Genomic DNA, 20,189 nt, shown 5'->3' with positions numbered 1-20,189 from the left:
CAGGCTTGTGGGTTTACATCAGACAACCCCTTTAAGGCTCAGTCAGCTGTCGTTGAATATTGGTTGGCGCTCGTACCGCAGAGAATGGACCGGCTGTGGGTTTCCTGACCTGAACTCAGCAGCCTCACAGCATGTATGAGGCTGCAGGTCACAAGATCGGCACCCAGTCCATGCACTGTAGGCCCACCACAGATCGATTTCCCCCTTCCAATAATTATACTGCCAAAATAATAATAATGTTTCCCAATCACATATACCCACTTGCATCAATCATTTCCTCCCCCCCAACCCAAATGTATAGGCTACTGGATGATCCCGAGCTGCTGCCTGATGTTGTAATTGTGCATTTGATCTAGTGACAGTTAGTTAGCTAGTGCTCGCAACCATGGATACCTAAGGTCCTGCAATGCCTGCACATGGGGAAAGAGCAAGAGACATAGCGAATCTGAAAAACTATACTACATTTCTAATTGGAGATATTTGCTAACAGGGACGCCATCAGGGCATTAGTACTTTGCTTAGTACCCCTACTACATATTGGGATAGGATCTTGGAGATGGGAATACCCCTTTAACCCGTTTTTAACAGAAACGGCTCTTCATTTGCTGTCTGGTACATCCCACCCTTTGACAGGCACCATTGTCCAAAGATAATGAATGCTATTCATTTCATCTGTCAGTGGTTTTAAGGTTCTGGCTTTTCAGTGTACTTGACATATGTAAACAACCTTTTAAACACATTTTATTAAAGGGAATCTGTCACCCCATTTTTTGCCTATAAACTGCGGCCACCGGTATTCAGGGGCTTATCTACAGCATTCTGCAATGCTGTAGATAAGCCCCCGATGTAACCTGAAAGATAAGAAAAACAATGATGGGCGTTGGGGTCCGGTGCCTCCCATCTTCACACGATGACGTCCTCTTCTTTGCTTCCTACTCAGATCAATGTAAATCAAAAAGAATATCCCATGATGGTCTGAATTTGGAATGATACTCAAAATCAAAGTGTATGTATCGCTGCATTCTTTCATTTTGATAAAATCCCTCTTTTCTCTGCTGCAGATCTAGCAGTTCTCTGACTGCTGAGCCCTGTATAACCTGCCCACACCACTGATTGGCAGCTTTCTGTGTGCACTGTGCATAGGCAGAAAGCTGCTAATCAATGGTAGGTGTAGAGTTTCACAGAGCAAGAAGACTACATGGCATGAAACAACTAGTCCTCTAGTGATAATCCCCTGCTGATAGCATGGATTTTGTGAAACAAGAACACACAGACCAGTAGGAGATGCACTATTGGAATTAGGATCACTGCACCTACATCACGCTGCTATCATTACATAGCAAACAAAAAAACTGGTGCAATACCAGAGAAGCCCATGGATAAAAGTGGCATTGTTTTGGAAAAAAAAAGAAACATATTTTTAAAGATGCTGTCCACATTTGGAGACTGTAAAAAAAAAAGAAATGTATGTATTTGAGATTAATTATGGAGCGCCCCCAAGGGCTGTGGGGTACTCAGATCCGGGCCCTTCTTCTGTACTCAGTGGGGGATGTCACGGTGGCTGACCCGGTTCGTGGCCCTCGGGAGGTCTGTTGATGAAATGGGGATTAAAGGGATAATGTTCGTGATGCCACCTGTGGTATTCGGTCAGGATGACCGACGCTGCTTAGGGGTCCACTGGGGTGATGTTATGGCAGCTAGATGGTATACCTTCCCACAGGTGAAGTATATCCCCAGGGCTTCCCAGAGTGTAGATGGTGGATGGTGGTTGATGTAAGGCACAGTGAATAATGAGGACACAAGGTTGCAATCTCTTTACCTTTACTGAAGGCTTCAGCATCCACAGTCCAGGGTAGGGACCGCAGGGTAGGCAGAGTCCGGCCGGTCTGAAGGCAAATCCAGAGTCCCCTTATCCAGGTGGAATTCAATAGCCTTGCTCTAGCGCCTGGGTGCTGTAGTACCTCCCTGCTGAGTAACTCGGTAAGGTCCTCACAACTATTATAGATGTGGTGACGTCACCTGTCTCAAACCTTGAGAAAGAGGGACGAAACGCGTCGGGATTGGCCTACACACACGTCCGTTACACACAGACAGGTGACGTCACCACACAACCACGCCCCACGTCTCTCGTCCATTACGCCCCCTGCTTACCACGCTACCCTGACAGCGGCGCCATCGGCCGAGGTGCACCGCGGTGGTTCCAGCAGTGAGCGGTCGTGAACTCTTCAGCCTTGGGGAGGACGCTCCCGCATCAGGCACGAACGGACAGTGGGGAGGAAGTTCCTATGCCATCTTGCCCATCACACACAGGATCATTTGGACATCTGCAAGTGCCTCTCAGCGCGGTAATCTTCTTTTTCTTTGCATTGTATCTTTATTGACACACAGGATGGTGTTCACGCCACACCAGTCCAACTACCTGCTGCTTTGTTTTTCTGGCACACGTACTCAGCACCATTGTGACATAATGGTGTAGTTATTATAGATGTTTAATCTCTTCTCTCTCTGTCCCCCTGATGGATAGGACAAACCCGTATGACTGGTGGCCTGAGGCTTTTTATAGTGACCCTAGAGACGCCCCGGCCCCCACAAGTTGCCACCCTGCCTCCTGGGTATATGGTCGGGCAGTCAACGTAGAATCAACTGTCCTGCCAGTCTCTGAAGTAATGGCATAGAGATCCTTACTCCCTCGGTGTTCTGGCTACCGGTACTGCGCTTCAGAAGGAGGCAGCCTGCTTCTAGCTGGTCTCCCTCTGATATTCTTCTCCTTTTGCTATGACTTTGTTGCTCACTCACTGCAACACAACAATTCCTTTCGTATCCTTTCTTAGGATGCTGCCGCATGGGATGCCAGCGCAGCTCCATGTACCTTCCTCTTCCACAAGCCGCAGTCTGGAGCTGGCTGGAACCCACTCCAACTAGCCTCTGCCAAACTCAGTCGGGACTCACTGACTATCTCCTACTCCCTCCAGTCAACTTCTGCCTGGGTGAAGCCCAGTCAGCTTCTAACTTCCTAACCAACCCACCAGTTTTACCCAAATGTGAGGAGTGCCCTAATAGATAGAAGCATGGCTCCCCCTGACGGACTGGAGTGTGAAGTGTGTATTGTGGTTGTGATACCTGGACAGAAGATCTCCTTCATTGCCTTCAGACGTAACATCATTCCCCCTGGTGGAAGAATAACATTACTGCAACGAACCAGGACTCTGGGGCTCTGCAATTATATTTTTACAGTTAGGATTCACTAAATCTTTTGCACCTGTTACCTTCTATTGCTTCTCTGTTGCACTGTTTATTGCTGACTACAGAATGAATTTACTGAGAATCTATCAGTGAGCTTGCTCTGACCGTGCTTTATCCGTCTTTTTCTGAGCTTTTTGCTGACAGTTTCCTAGTCAAAATTTTTTTTTTCCAATGGGGAAAGCAGTAGAAAAGGTAACCAATATGTTTTATAAAGATACCAGCCTTTATACTCACTGACTGTAACACTAATGTAAACTAAGAATCGGTGCGCCACCTACAGGATCCTGTGTGTCTAACCTGTACAGAATCTGCTCTGATCTAGTCTACCCGAGTCTGCAGGCAGTATAGAAGTGACCGCTCGTAATTATCCTTACCCTAAAGTTTCCCTTCTCATTGTACAGACATCTTTAGTAATTAAGGTTTTTTATCGTTACTTAAAACATTAAAGTAAGGGATTTTCCTATTTAATGAGAGTGAATATATCATGAAAGTCACAATCCAGACATACTGTATCCTCAGCCCCCACAGAAGAGTTTCTTTCTATTGATTCTGCTTAGTATTCAGCACCTCACAAGCTTATCTATTACTTGGCAGACCCAGTGTGTGGGAAACACACAGGTGCAGCATTGTAATGATCGGTGCTGGGGAGGTGCACAAGATTCTCCCACGTCTCGTAACCATTTCTGTGCTCTTCACAGTTCTCCAAATATACAACCTGAACTGAATTAATAAAAGTTTATTTTGTTTTTCTTATTTTCTTTGGATAAGAGATAATCACAAGTAACTATTCCAGGAACTGAATTAAGAAAAACATGAACATATTTATTCAGTGACCGGATTTGGTCTTGTCTGACAGAAGAAGAAAGGATCCGCTCTAGCACACAGGGACCCTGAGGACTGGCTGTGAGACATCTGCCCACGTATTCCTGCCCAGGGGGTGCAGCAAGAAGTACACATTAATCCTGTACAAGTATGCGCTTATTAGAGGAAAAATTCTATTTCTATGATTTTATGTTATGTAGTAAGACGTCTCATTGATCCTGGTGGAAGCTTCATGTGCACCAACCAGGCCCTGTTCCTGGATTAGATTGTATCTGCATCCTTAAAGAGGCACTTCCAACATTAAACGTTATTAATACCTATTCAAAAGATAAGTGAAAATGCCTACCGATCTCCAGGACAGGGCTGTAGAATGAGAACTAGTAATGAGCGCAAGTGCTCGTTACTCGAGATTGACGAGGGTGGTCAGATATCTACTGAGCATCGCGGGGGCTCCAGTGACATGGTCACGTCCATGTTTGTCAGGCAACCCCAGCATGTTTTGTGATTGTCCAGTCATGAAACATGCGGCCACTGGGACTCAGACGTATCACTCGAGCTCCCGTGATACTCTGTGCATACCCGAGTGAGTCGCCCGCCTGGGCAATGGGGATACTCGGTACCGGGTCCGGTCACACTTAAAGGATGGAATGACCCCGGCACTTGAGGTGAGTATAAGCTTTTTTATTTTAGCGTGACCAAGCGTGGGGAATGAGAAGCGGTTCTCCTAGTAGTGGACAACCCCCTTAAAGTGATGCATCTGGCCCTCTCCCTATGGAAATAACCATGAGTCACCAGATTTCTTCTTATTAGTATTACATTCAGAGGAATGGAGCCTTCATCCTAAATAATAAATATTAGCGAAAATGAATCACTTCTTCTGCCATACAATAATATTGTTGGAGGAACACTACATTTTTTGGCTCCCAATTTTTGCTGCATGTAGGGCTGGAGGGAACTTATCATGATCGTGAAAGCATCAAGGCAGTAGAAGCCCCTAGACAATTACCACTTTTACCCTAACTAAAATTTAGCCCTAATGACAATGTTCTTCTGAATAATTTTCTCTGGATTCCCCACAGTTTGTGGAACCTCTCTATTTTCTTAACAATTGAAGATGCAGCCAGAACCTTTACTTGAGGAATGTCCCTGAGTTTCTGTCTGCTGCCCCCCTACCAAAGCATGGCAAATACATTTCCTCTCTGTCTAGCAGCCAATGTTTATAGTCATGGTTTAAATTTCTATATTTCTATATAGATATGGAAGCTTAGGATAAGGCAACTTTCACACTAGCGTTTATTGCAATACGTTGCAATGCGTCGTTTATGGGGAAAAAACGCATCCTGCAAAGTTGTGTGCAGGATGCGTTTTTGCCCCATAGATTAACATTAGCGACGCATTGCAACTCATTGACACACGTCGCAACCGTCGTGCGACGGTTGAGCCGTGTTGTGGCGGACCGCCGGGAGCAAAAAACGTTACATGTAACGTTTTTTGCTGCCGACGGACCGCTTTTTCCGACCGCGCATGAGCGGCCGGAACTCCGCCCCCACCTCCTCGCACCTTACAATGGGGCAGCGGATGCGCAGGAAAAATGCATCCGCTGCCTCAGTTGTGCGGCGCATTTCACTGCTAGCGTCGGAATCTCGGCCCGACGCACTGCGACGGGCCAAGTCCGACGCTAGTGTGAAAGTAGCCTAAGAGATGTGGGTACAGAGGTGGGAGTTACATTTATAGCAACTGTTTTTTTACGCTTGGAATATAGAAATGTACTGTATACCTGTAAGTACATTTTATGTTTGTATTTTTCTTAGTTTATTTTCAGTTATTACAATGAAAGAGCAGAACTATAAAGAGTATGAAAAGTATTGACTATACACAATTAGGTGTAGAAGTAAGGAATATATGTGTAATGTAGTTAATGTGGATAAGTATGCCCATGATAAAAAAAAATGCCCCTACTTTGACCCAGAAGGTCTACAACACAGTGTACGGAATAAAAGAAAGTCCATGCTAACAAAGTAAAGAATAAATCCCGACATCCCCTAATCCAGTGATTTTCAACCTTTTTTGAGCCGCGGCACACTTTTTATACTTAAAAAATCCCGAGGCACACCACCAACCAAAATGGCACAAAATGGTGCGTCCAGGTTTGAGATGAAAGTCTGCAGTCATTCTATGTGACTGCAGGCTTCTGAATTCTCACAGCGCAAGCACTGCACACTTTCAGGATTCTCCCTTGCCGGTGGCCAGAGTGGACGGTCATGACAGCACAAGTATGTGATTTGGATACTTCTGGCCACATTCTAACTAGACGTGTCCGGCCTCAGTCAATTCATTTATATTGAATGAGGCCACACATGTCTAGTCAGCACGTGACCACATGTATGTAAATCACCAACATCAGAGAATTATGATAGCAGTGTGCACTGTGAGAATTCAGAAGTCTGCAGTCACATAGTATGACTGCAGACTCATCACAACCTTGGACATCCCCTTTAATGTTCCTAACAAATAAAAATGAGAATTAGTATCACAAAAAAAACACATTTACATCCAGGTACCTGATAGATGACGTTGTTTGTGGAGTCGCCTCTTTCTTTTCATCTTCACCTTGTCCAGATGCCATGATGACTCTTCTCATCCACCGGCAGAGCTCGTTTCTGCAGACTTCCATCTTCTCCTGTCTTCTGCAGCACATCCCGACACAACACCCTTAAAGATAGCAGTGTTATTATAATGCTCCGGAATAACAATATCTGCCCTTGGCTGAGCCCCTGAGTAAATAATTGCCCCTCACTTTATCCCCAGCACATAATATGACCCTCACTGTCCCTCTTATGGTACATGCCATCCACACTACCCTCTCTCTCTTTTCCATACTTCACACTGCCTTCTCATACTGTGTCCCTCATAGAGAGCCCAGTCTCTCTACTGTGCCCCTTCATTACACTCCTCCTACTTGGCATACTGTCTCCTCCTGGCTGTTACCCTCACACTACTCAGTATCTATTATGTGTCCACTCACACTTTCATCCCCCCATACTGTCTGCACACATTTCTAATAGCCTCTTCCTGTACATCCCCCCCTGCTAACATACCCCTTTGCTCTCTCCATATTTCCTCCTCACACATTCCCCCCTCACACATTCCCCCAACTCCCCATAATGTCCTCACACATCCCATCACCGTTGCTCCCAGTACTGTCAGCACACATTTTTCCTCTCGCTACTGTGTCTACCCCCATCTCCCCACTAACCCCCACAGAATATATCCACTGCCCTTCCGATAGACTAAATCCATCCCCTTCCACAGAATAAATGCACCCTGCCCCACACATGCTAAATAAATTCCAGCCCCCCCCACGTACACACTGAATAAATCCCCCCCACACTGAATAAATCCCCACACACACTGAATAAATCCCCCCCACACACTGAATAAATCCCCCCACACACTGAATAAATCCCCCACACACACTGAATAAATCCCCCCACACACTGAATAAATCCCCCACACACACTGAATAAATCCCCCCCCACACTGAATAAATCCCCACACACACTGAATAAATCCCCCCCACACACTGAATAAATCCCCCCACACACTGAATAAATCCCCCACACACACTGAATAAATCCCCCCACACACTGAATAAATCCCCCCCACACACTGAATAAATCCCCCCACACACTGAATAAATCCCCCCCACACACTGAATAAATCCCCCCACACACTGAATAAATCCCCCCCACACACTGAATAAATCCCCCCACACACTGAATAAATCCCCCCCACACACTGAATAAATCCCCCCACACACTGAATAAATCCCCCCACACACTGAATAAATCCCCCCCACACACTGAATAAATCCCCCCACACACTGAATAAATCCCCCCCACACACTGAATAAATCCCCCCCACACACTGAATAAATCCCCCCACACACTGAATAAATCCCCCCCACACACTGAATAAATCCCAACCACACACTGAATAAATCCCCCCCACACACTGAATAAATCCCCCCACACTTAATAAATCCCCCCACACACTTAATAAATCCCCCCACACGCTTAATAAATCCCCCCACACACTTAATAAATCCCCCCACACACTTAATAAATCCCCCCACATACTCCCCATAAACCCACCCCACGCTGAATCTTCGGTGTCTTCAGCTCCACAACCACAGGAGCACTTACCACCAAGTGTCTTCTGTCTCCTGCGCGCTGGATAGTGACGTCAGCAGCGTGATCACATGACTTGATCACGCTGCTGGCGTCGCTCTGACCCAGCGGTCAGAGCCTCAATTGTACTCGCAGCTGGTAGATGTCTGCGAGTACAATTGATCTCCGGGAGCCGGCGCGCTGCAGCTTCTCTGTGCCGGCTGTCAGCTTGACAGTCGGCACAGAGAAGAGCTGACTCCCGTTCCCCGCGGCACACCCGACCATGTGTCGCGGCACACTAGTGTGCCGCGGCACACTGGTTGAAAAACACTGCCCTAATCCATCATACAGCCAAGCCAGGTAGCTTCTGAAGACCACAGCAGATGGCTTGGTTACACAGTGACATCAAAGAAATTGTGCTGAGCAGTGGTGCAGGGTTTTTAGCAAGGCTTCATCGCATCCTGCATCTTTGCATCCTTTCTTTAAAGGATTTTTCAGGCATACAGACTGTAAAGCCTTTTGGGAATGAAGAAATTTCATAATTTATTTGCTATTAAAATTCTGCCCTGTTCCTGAGCTGATTGTGCTGATGTGACCTCCCGAACCTGACTTCTTGCTGCAGTCCACCCAAAGCACAGAGTACAGAGATTTCCAGTCTGTGCTTTGAACAGCAGTGCTGTGTGCTATGTCTTTAGCAGCATGGCTTATGATTAGAGATGAGCGAACGTGAACTTAAAAGTTCGGTGTTCATACCGGACAGTTTGTGTCCGGGGCTAAACAACAAACACGGCATTACGGGGGAGGTCCGATGCAGAGAGAGATTTTTTTTCCAGATCCAAAGTTTGGTTCTTCATTGTTTTCAATAGGGTCTGTGGGTTGTGTTTCAAGTTCGGGTATAGTTCTGGTACCCAAACAGAACTTTGGACTAAGGTACGGGTCGAGTACCAGAAACTGAACGTCCACGGGTCCGCTCATCCATATTTGTGATCCTCGGCAAGTTTAGAGTGACTGGGGAAGGAGGGCATAAAAACATTGTGACTTTCGTTAGAGGGGTTCTGCTGGGCCTTCCATAGTTCAAGATTACCTTATAGTACATAGATATGTTATCTGACTCATTGTTTCCCTGCAGTACACTTAGCCTTTGTGGTGTCCGTGTTAACACATGGAGCATTATTGCCTATAACATCATTGATTCCAGGAGAGTCTCATGATAGCATATGCTACTAGGTGAAGTGGAAGAAATGTTAGGATGGAAAAACTACAAGGAAGCAATTTTTTTCATCTTGAGACTGCACACGAGTCTCAGGATGGTGCTTTATAGATGTAGTGGGCAAGTACTGAGGGTGAGTGTATGTGAGCTGTGGTATAAATACAGCTCTGTCTCTTGTGAGATGTAGTCAAGAGGTGCAAAGGGAGAGCTGGAAGGAAGTTCATGATTTAAAACAACAAAAAAACACAAGGATTGAAAATAAAAGTAACAAGGGGGTTTGGATGCTCATTACAGGGATAGACAAATTGTTGATGGTGTTTTTTTGTGCTCGAACAACCTCTCTAATATTTGTGTGTCTGAATAGGTGACAACAGGGCTCTGTAATGCACTACTGGAATTGAGGAGCGGCCGAGCATGTACCACAACACTTCATTCAATAATTATGGGACTGCCGAAGACTGCTGGGTAAAGCGCTAAGCTACTCTTTGTCTAGTAGTCCTATAGAAATTAAGTGGAATGGTGCTGCTCATGTGCGAACACCGCTCCATTGCATCTGGGGATTTCAAACTCCTGTTCCCACAAGTTATCACTATTCCTTTGCATAGATGATAATACGTCATTTTGTTTGCTGTGAATACAGTACCTCTATAAGGCCACATGCACACATTCAGTATTTGGTCAGTTTTTTACATCAGTATTTGTAAGCCACATTCAAGAAACCATAAATAGGTATATACCTTTGTGCTAATATGTCCTTCCCAGGGAAAGAAGTATTAGCACAAAGGTATATACCTATTTATGATTTCTTGTGTGTATCTTATTTATAGTTTGCATACATTTGGCAGGGTGTGCACTATACCTGTTTGCAGCTTTTGTTTTCTTCCATAGGCTGTCCTTCTCTGAAGGCCTTTAGAGCAGGTGTCTCTCATTTTGTGTCCAGTATTTGTAAACCAAAATCAGGAGTGGAAAAGTCAGAGCAAAAGTATCATAGAAACCACTTCTGTATTTATCACCCACTCCTGGTTTTGGCTTACAAATGCTGAGGAAAAAACTCACCAAACACTGATAGTGTGAGCATGGCCTAAGGCTCCAGATACAATTGAATCCAAGAATAAAGAGCAGGTTTGGTGCACAGGAGTCTTAGGCTACTTTCACACTTGCATCGGTACTCGGCCGTCACAAAGCGTCGGCGCGACGTACCGATGGAAGTGTGTCCTTTCACATCTCCGTCTGCAGTCCCGGGGAGGAAAGAGACAGAGAGAGAGATTTCCTGCCGGGCATGTGCAGTCGTAAAAACAGGATACAACGCATAGAAAAACGTTCCCTTGAACGTTTTTTCCCGACGACGGGCCGCCAAATTCCGATGCAACCAGTGGACGATGGACAAAACGTGTGGCCATATGTCATGATGCGTCATTAATACAAGTCTATGGGAAAAAAACGCATCCTGCGGGAAAATTTGCAGGATGCGTTTTTTTCATAAAACGACACATTGGGACGGGTTCTGAACAAAGTAAGTGTGAAAGTAGCCTAACAGAGTACAGACCCTTCCGACCACCCAACCCCTCGTGTGCTTGGCTCAGACTCAGCAGCTTGGGTTTTAAATAAAAATGTCAGTGCCTGAGGAGCCGTGTCTTTACGCTGCTATATTCTGTTAGCATAATGCTCCTTACTTCTACATGATCAAGGTCAGCGAGACGTCTTACTATTCAATATAAAATCATATAAATAGATTCTCTTCTGATAAGTGCATCCTTGTAAAGGATTAACGTGTTTTTTTCTGTACACCATAGGCAGAGATACGCAAGCAGATGTCTCACAGTCAGTTCTCGGAGCCCCATTGCTCTAACGCTGATCTTTTCCTTTTCTGTGAGAAAACAAAAGAATACAGTGATTACATAAATGTTCAATTGTCGAAGAAAAGCTTTACATTAAGCATGGACAGATCATGTGTGCAGCTGAAATGGATGCACTGGGGCTCCAGAGAAGATGGGGTCCGGTCAGGAAGAAGATCTATGTTAATACTTTGGTCTTGGCTTTTTCATATACTGACCCATTTTTAATTAAAGTACATATTCTGTGTTTTGTCACCTTGATGGGTAGAGTTTCCTCTAAGGAAACAGGACACTGGTGAAGAGCTGCTTTGGCATATGACTGCACCCAGTAGATGCCTTCATATATAAAATCACTGGCAGACACAGACAGAAGAGGCCCCTGTCCAAGAACACAATACCAAACGTCAGTTTTTTTACATAATAATGCTATCTGTGTTTTTCACGAATAGCACTCGTACCTGTGATATTCTATGGGGCCATTCATATATCAGAGAATTTTTGCAGACAAAGTGGTTCATACAAAGATGTGAAGAAATCTCCAATATTGATCTGAGCGTTGGATCAAATTCGGCAGTGAAACTCTATGGATCCATGACAAAACAGAACAGCACTCAGATGCCATATCATATGTTTGCTATATTGCTATTTGTTTTTCACTGACTGATAGAAGGTGAATAAAATTATTTTATTTTTCATCAGTGAAAAAAGCTTTTGATTTTGTTCAAACTCACTGATGAATCTCAGTTCACTTTTTCTCGTATGGCAAAGAAACGGACTTCTGATTGAAGCCTAACTCCTATAAAAGTCAATGAGAGTTATGGAAATAGCATATGAAGATTATCTACACTATCCATAATCCCTGGTGCTTGATGCATAGAAACAGATATTTTCATCATAATGGGAATATCCCTTTAATAAAATGTTGACAGGAAATAAAAAGAATAAAACAAGTAAAGTGTGGTAACAGACAGAAATGAGCGCAAAGCTTCATATTAACGGCGTCACTCGCATTTTGCAGCTTTAATTTTTTTTTTCCATCTTGTTATAAAGGATTGGACCAAGTATAATTTATGTTTTGCTTCATCATGATTTATTTTGACTTGGGGGTAAAAAAAAAACCCAACTAATTATATTTATTTCCAATATGCGGCATGGCACAGACCGCAGCTGCGCTCATTACCACAATGCACAATTACATGTCATTAAATATGAGCAATATACTGTATGAAATATTTTCAGTGACCAAATTCTTGCTACATACTCGGGCTTTTTTTCTCTCATTTTCTAATAAATACAGTCTGAAAATAATGAGTCACAGCTTACTTAATCACAAAAGCCGATATCATATTAGGACGGCAACAACACCCATATATTATTCATGAAATTATAGACTTTCTTCTCGATATCAGTCAGGATAATGGGGGCTGTGCACACAACAAACACAAAGCTTTTCCAGATCCATCGCTCACATTGTCTGTCTTCCATCGCACGTCATACAGTTATAACATACTTCAATAACTTTCTCCAAAAGAATTTCCAACATTGCATAAATTGTTCTTCTAAATACAGATTTCCTGCGCTGAATGTGACTGTGTTGGCACGCTGTGGGTGATCTGCCTCCTCACCGTATGTTCTCTAGGAGAGATACCGGTATTTCTTATGCATAAAGAGAGAATTTAGAAATTGCACAATCTGTCTCTTCAACACAGAACATGTTGAGGCCTTCACTAATATTATTTCACCCTTTTACAAAACCCTTGGATTTTCCCCTATAATATGAAAATGTCCAATAAAACCTTTGGTTGTTTTCTTCTGTTAGATGAATTAAATTCTATTTTACTGCTGCGCCTAAAGGACCCATCATTTTCCTTCTTAGGCCCCGTTCACACATCAATTTTTTGCCGTCAGTCACTATCCGGAAAATTTTGAAAAAAACGGATCTGGCAAATGTTGCCGCTGGATCCGTTTTTTTCTCATAGACTTGTATTAGTGACGGATCTGTCGAAAATTGTTTTTCCAGCAGCGGGAAAAAACAGGCAAAGTAACATTTTTTGTCTCCGGCGAAAAACCGGACAGCGCCAGATGCGGCGCCATCTAGCATTTGCTAGAATGAAAGCCTATGGGCGCCGGATCCATCACATGATGGAATCCGGCTCCACATTCCGTTTTTTTAACTGTGCATGCTCCGATTTAATTAGGATACAATTGGCCAGCCCGCAATTAGGAAAGGTGTATATAAAGCCTGCTAGGTAGGGCTTCACTCATCCATGTACCAGCCAACAAGGCTAGAACCTGTCGCCAGAGCTAAAACCTGCAACCAGAGCAAAAACCTGCCCCAGGCCAGTCAGCCACAGCCTTCCGGGCCAGCAGCCAGCCACAGCCTTCCAGGCCAGCAGCCAGCCACAGCCTTCCAGGCCAGCAGCCAGCCACAGATTCCAGGCCAGCAGCTAGCCACAGCCTTCCAGGCCAGCAGCCAGCCAACCAATGTCTTCTTCTAGGAGCCCTCCCTCGCATCGTCAGCCCTGTGAGGTAAATAAATATATATTTTTTTGTTTCTTTTTGGTGATGTTCATATATACATATATATTATTAATATATAATTCTTGTTTAACAGGAAGCTGCAGCATCAGAGGTGCTTCCAGAAGAAGATGGACGGGATGGAGAAATACACGGAGCGGGCTCGCATTTTGTAAGTTTCTTACAGGCATCGCAGAACCACATCATCACATACGAGGGGCGATCCAAAAGTAATGATAATCGGTTATTTCTATTGCACACAGAAATTAAAATAAAATGTTTTCTTCTCTCTTAGGTACCCACTAGTCCAGGAAAAAAAAATTACTTAAATAGACCACGATTCCCGGGAGCTACATTCATTTGAATATGAACTGCCGAGGAGTGAACATCAAAATGGAAAAAAACTAGCTCAGAGCTGTCATCAGATACCTCTGCTTGAAAAAAATGACTACCAAAGACATACACAGCGACTTGGGGGAAACATTGAGGGACTCTTCTCCTCCATATTCCACAGTTGCACGCTGGGCCAAGGAATTTAAGCTGGGAAGAACATCGACGGAAAATGAACATCGTGAAGGACGCCCATCCACGTCCCTCAATGAAGAAAACGTGAAAAAAGTTGAAGAAGTTGTATTGGCAGATCGAAGAGTGACTATCAGGCATGTAGCTGAGGTCACAGGGATCTCATATGGCAGTATTCAAAGAATCCTTGCAAAAGAATTGCATATGAGAAAGGTCTCTGCGGGTTGGGTGCCAAAAATGTTAACCGACGAACAAAAGAAGAAACGAGTTGACATTTCAATAGCAAATCTCGAAAAGTTCCAAGCAGACAAGGAAAATTTTTTGTCACATTTTTGACCATGGACGAGACCTGGATCCACCACTTTGATCCCGAAACTAAACAACAATCGATGACATGGAAACGATCCGACGAACCGACGCCAAAGAAATTCAAAGTGTCAAGCTCAGCAGGGAAGGTTATGGCGTCCGTTTTTTGGGACGCTGAAGGAATTATTACGGAGGACTATTTGGAGAAGGGAGCCACTATTACGGGCTCCTACTACGCAGAAGAAATAAGAAGATTGCGGGAGGCTATCAAGGAGAAAAGGCGCGGCAAACTGCGGGCTGGGGTGTTGTTTCACCAAGATAACGCGCCGGCTCACAAAGCTGCTGTTGCCATGGCTACCATTCAAGAAGCGGGCTTTGAACTGGTGGAACACCCCCCCCCTATTCACCAGATCTAGCCCCCAGTGACTTCTTTCTCTTTCCTCGGCTCAAGGAACACCTCCGGGGCAAGAAATTTGACGACAATAGCGACGTGATAACCTCTGTTGGGGATTTTTTTGAGGGTCAAGATCAAGAATTTTTTTCGAAGGGAAGTTTAGAAAAGAGATGGACTAAATGTATAGACTTGTTAGGAGACTATGTAGAAAAATAAATTTATTTTTTGACTATATTCATTGTGTTTAGTATTGATTATCATTACTTTTAGATCACCCCTCGTACATCACAGCACACATAACACATAAAAACAGATCATTACAGACATCACTGTACACACAACACATAAGCCTATTTCCAAACACATAATTTTTTGTTTTGTTTTTTGTTTTTTTAAGTCTTCCGATTCTGGGGCTTGACGTAGCGGTCCTCAAAGCGCCTCCCAGGGTCATCGGCGTGAGCGTCGGGGCAGTCACCATCGAGTAAGTACCTTTTTTATTTTTGTTTTTTGATTTTTGCATTTTTCCACTTCATGTTGATGATTTGAGTGTAATGTTTTTGTTTTTTGTATTTTTTAACAGGCTTCACAGCGTGCTCCCGACTCTGACAGTGAAGAGGCCGGCCTAGATATCGACCTCCTCATCGATTCAGTCCGAGAGCGGGAGCTGCTGTGGAATATGGAGGACCGCCACCACGCTGATCTTGGTGTGACCCATCAGCTCTGGGAGGAAGTATGCAACAAAGTTGTGGACCATTGGGAGGACCTTGAGGTTCGGGCCCAGAATCAAGTGCGTAAGGCTACTTTCACACTAGCGTCGGGCTCGGCCCGTCGCAGTGCGTCGGGCCGAGGTTACCGACACTAGCAGTGAATGCGCTGCACAACGGGGGCAGCGGATGCATTTTTCCAGTGCATCCGGTGCCCCATTGTGAGGTGCGGGGAGGTGGGGGAGGAGTTCCGGCCGCGCATGCGCGGTCGGAAATGGCGGACCGTCGGAAGCAAAAAACGTTACATGTAACGTTTTCGGCTCCCGGCGGTCCACCACAACACGGCGCAACCGTTGCACGACGGTTGCAACGTGTGTCAATGCGTCGCTAATGTTAGTCTATGGGGAAAAAACGCATACTGCAGACAACTTTGCAGGATGCGTTTTTTCCCCTAAACGACGCATTGCGACATATTGAAAAAAACGCTAGTGTGAAAGTAGCCTAAGTATTCACAGTTCAGTTATGTTGCTGGATGTAATGTCTTGTATACTTACCAATTTCTGCTTTCACTTTACAGTGGAAAGAGTTATCAAGCGGTAGCGGTCACTCAGGGATCGCTTCAAGAAGGAGTTCAACAAGGAAATGCAGGCCCCGAGTGGATCGGGAGGACGCAGGAGCAAGTACAAGTAGGCTAGAGCCCTGTTGTTCCTCCGTTCGACTATGGTTAGCAGAAGGTAAATATTCCCCACCCCATTTACTAAGTAAAAATTTGACATGTATAACCTTTTTCTTTTGGTTACAGCCAGGGCCAAGCAATGACAATACATTAATTATGTTTTTTTTCTTTGTTCCACAGCACTGTCTGCAGCACTTGGGAGCCTGCAGAGTTGAACCCTTCTGAAGAAATCCCACAGGAGTCTGCCCCGGGGACCACTTCGACAGACCCGCCCCATCTGTACCTTCCCTGCCTTCCCTCACATCTGGTCCCTCGGTCCCATCCACCAGCGCTAGGGCATCGTGGCAGACTTCGTTTCATGAAGCTGCAGGTGACAAGATAGCTTTTCATTTACCCCACCCTTCTCACACTGCTGCCACCTATAGAACACCTTTGGGTACTGGGCTGCAGCGCCAGAGGGGTCAGGAAAAGAGCTATGCGCCCGAGTTCTTGCATCTAAATGCATCCTTCCAGAACTCACTCAAACTGTTGTCTGAGCAAATCACTGCTGGATTTAACCTCATGAACAACAGTATTCTTGAGTTGAACACAAATCTGGATAGGATGCATTTAGATGCAAGTAAATCGCCAAATCGCTCCTTTTTCCAGGCAGTAGTCGAGCGCATAGACAAGCTATCTCCTGACCAGCAGATGCATGTAATGCAAGCCTGCCAGTTTGCCCTAGCGCAGGTTAGATCCCTCCATCCTCCCCGGTAGTTTCTCACACACCTGCCCCCCCTCCAGCCACTGTCCCTCTGCCCCCTCCTATACAATACCAGCTTCCTGCCCCATACCAGTTCCCAACCACATCATCTGTGCCTCCACTACCTGCCCAACCTCTACTCCCTGCCCAACATGTACTCCCTGCCCACTACCACCAGTCTCTTTCCACACCCATCATGCCCCAAACACAACCCTCTTCTCCACCCACCACCTCTTCTGCCTCCCAATCCATCCACTCCACCCCTCAAACCTTACAAATTCCCATCCCTACTCCCGTTTTTTGTCTACCCATTCTCTTTCTTTCTCCACCCCTTCACCTTCTGTTTATTTTACCTTCTGATCCGTCACCACCACAATCCTCTCTCCACACTCCCACTGTCTAAGTGGTCCGATCTGTCAGCCCCTCCAGTACTATCTCCACCGCACACTACCTTAACTTATAAATGTTTTATAAAATTTGTAAATAAGAAATGTATTTTTAAAAAAAAAAAAAAGCTTTGTCTTTCATTTATTTACTTATAAGGTAAACTACTTTGGGTAAAACAAGGTACAATACTTTGGGTAAAACCCAACCAGGTACAATACTTTGGGTAAAACCCAACAGGTACAATACTTTGGGTTAAACCCAACAGGTACAATACTTTGGGTAAAACCTGGTACAATACTTTGGGTAAAACAGGTACAATACTTTGGGTAAAACCCAACCAGGTACAATACTTTGGGTAAAACCCAACCAGGTACAATACTTTGGGTAAAACCCAACAGGTACAATACTTTGGGAAAAACCCAACAGGTACAATACTTTGGGTAAAACCCAACAGGTACAATACTTTGGGTAAAACCCAACCAGGTACAATACTTTGGGTAAAACAGGTACAATACTTTGGGTAAAACCCAACAGGTACAATACTTTGGGTAAAGCCCAACAGGTACAATACTTTGGGTAAAACCCAACCAGGTACAATACTTTGCGTAAAACAGGTACAATACTTTGGGTAAAACCCAACAGGTACAATACTTTGGGTAAAACCCAACAGGTACAATACTTTGGGTAAAACCCAACCAGGTACAATACTTTGGGTAAAACAGGTACAATACTTTGGGTAAAACCCAACCAGGTACAATACTTTGGGTAAAACCCAACCAGGTACAATACTTTGGGTAAATCAGGTACAATACTTTGGTTAAAACCCAACAGGTACAATACTTTGGGTAAAACCCAACAGGTACAATACTTTGGGTAAAACCCAACCAGGTACAATACTTTGGGTAAAACAGGTACAATACTTTGGGTAAAACCCAATAGGTACAATACTTTGGGTAAAACCCAACCAGGTACAATACTTTGGGTAAAACAGGTACAATACTTTGGGTAAAACCCAACAGGTACAATACTTTGGGTAAAACCTGGTACAATACTTTGGGTAAAACAGGTACAATGCTTTGGGTAAAACCCAACCAGGTACAATACTTTGGGTAAAACCCAACCAGGTACAATACTTTGGGTAAAACCCAACAGGTACAATACTTTGGGTAAAACCCAACCAGGTACAATACTTTGGGTAAAACAGGTACAATACTTTGGGTAAAACCCAACAGGTACAATACTTTGGGTAAAACCCAACAGGTACAATACTTTGGGTAAAACCAGGTACAATACTTTGGGGAAAACTAGGTACAATACTTTGGGTAAAACCCAACAGGTACAATACTTTGGGTAAAACCCAACAGGTACAATACTTTGGGTAAAACCCAACCAGGTACAATACTTTGGGTAAAACCCAACCAGGTACAATACTTTGGGTAAAATAAGTACAATACTTTGGGTAAAACCCAACAGGTACAATACTTTGGGTAAAACCCAACAGGTACAATACTTTGGGTAAAACCCAACCAGGTACAATACTTTGGGTAAAACAGGTACAATACTTTGGGTAAAACCCAACAGGTACAATACTTTGGGTAAAACCCAACAGGTACAATACTTTGGGTAAAACCCAACCAGGTACAATACTTTGGGTAAAACAGGTACAATACTTTGGGTAAAACCCAACAGGTACAATACTTTGGGTAAAACCCAACCAGGTACAATACTTTGGGTAAAACAGGTACAATACTTTGGGTAAAACCCAACAGGTACAATACTTTGGGTAAAACCCAACAGGTACAATACTTTGGGTAAAACCCAACCAGGTACAATACTTTGGGTAAAACAGGTACAATACTTTGGGTAAAACGCAACAGGTACAATACTTTGGGTAAAACCCAACAGGTACAATACTTTGGGTAAAACCCAACCAGGTACAATACTTTGGGTAAAACAGGTACAATACTTTGGGTAAAACCCAACCAGGTACAATACTTTGGGTAAAACCCAACCAGGTACAATACTTTGGGTAAAACAGGTACAATGCTTTGGGTAAAACCCAACAGGTACAATACTTTGGGTAAAACCCAATAGGTACAATACTTTGGGTAAAACCCAACCAGGTACAATACTTTGGGTAAAACAGGTACAATACTTTGGGTAAAACCCAACAGGTACAATACTTTGGGTAAAACCTGGTACAATACTTTGGGTAAAACAGGTACAATGCTTTGGGTAAAACCCAACCAGGTACAATACTTTGGGTAAAACCCAACCAGGTACAATACTTTGGGTAAAACCCAACAGGTACAATACTTTGGGTAAAACCCAACCAGGTACAATACTTTGGGTAAAACAGGTACAATATTTTGGGTAAAACCCAACAGGTACAATACTTTGGGTAAAACCCAACAGGTACAATACTTTGGGTAAAACCAGGTACAATACTTTGGGTAAAACTAGGTACAATAATTTGGGTAAAACCCAACCAGGTACAATGCTTTGGGTAAAACACAACCAGGTACAATACTTTGGAAATTGGGAAGCTGACAAATTTTTGGGAAGTTTTCGGCAATGTCACGCAATTGGGAAACTGACACATTTTTTGGAAGTTTTCGGCAATATCCAGCCAACTCTGCGTTGCGGGATGTGGGATGTGGGA

Source organism: Ranitomeya imitator, chromosome 5 (genome assembly GCF_032444005.1).
Source record: "Ranitomeya imitator isolate aRanImi1 chromosome 5, aRanImi1.pri, whole genome shotgun sequence".
NCBI classification, from domain to species: Eukaryota; Metazoa; Chordata; class Amphibia; order Anura; family Dendrobatidae; genus Ranitomeya; species Ranitomeya imitator.
Note: the sequence above shows the minus strand (reverse complement) of the source record.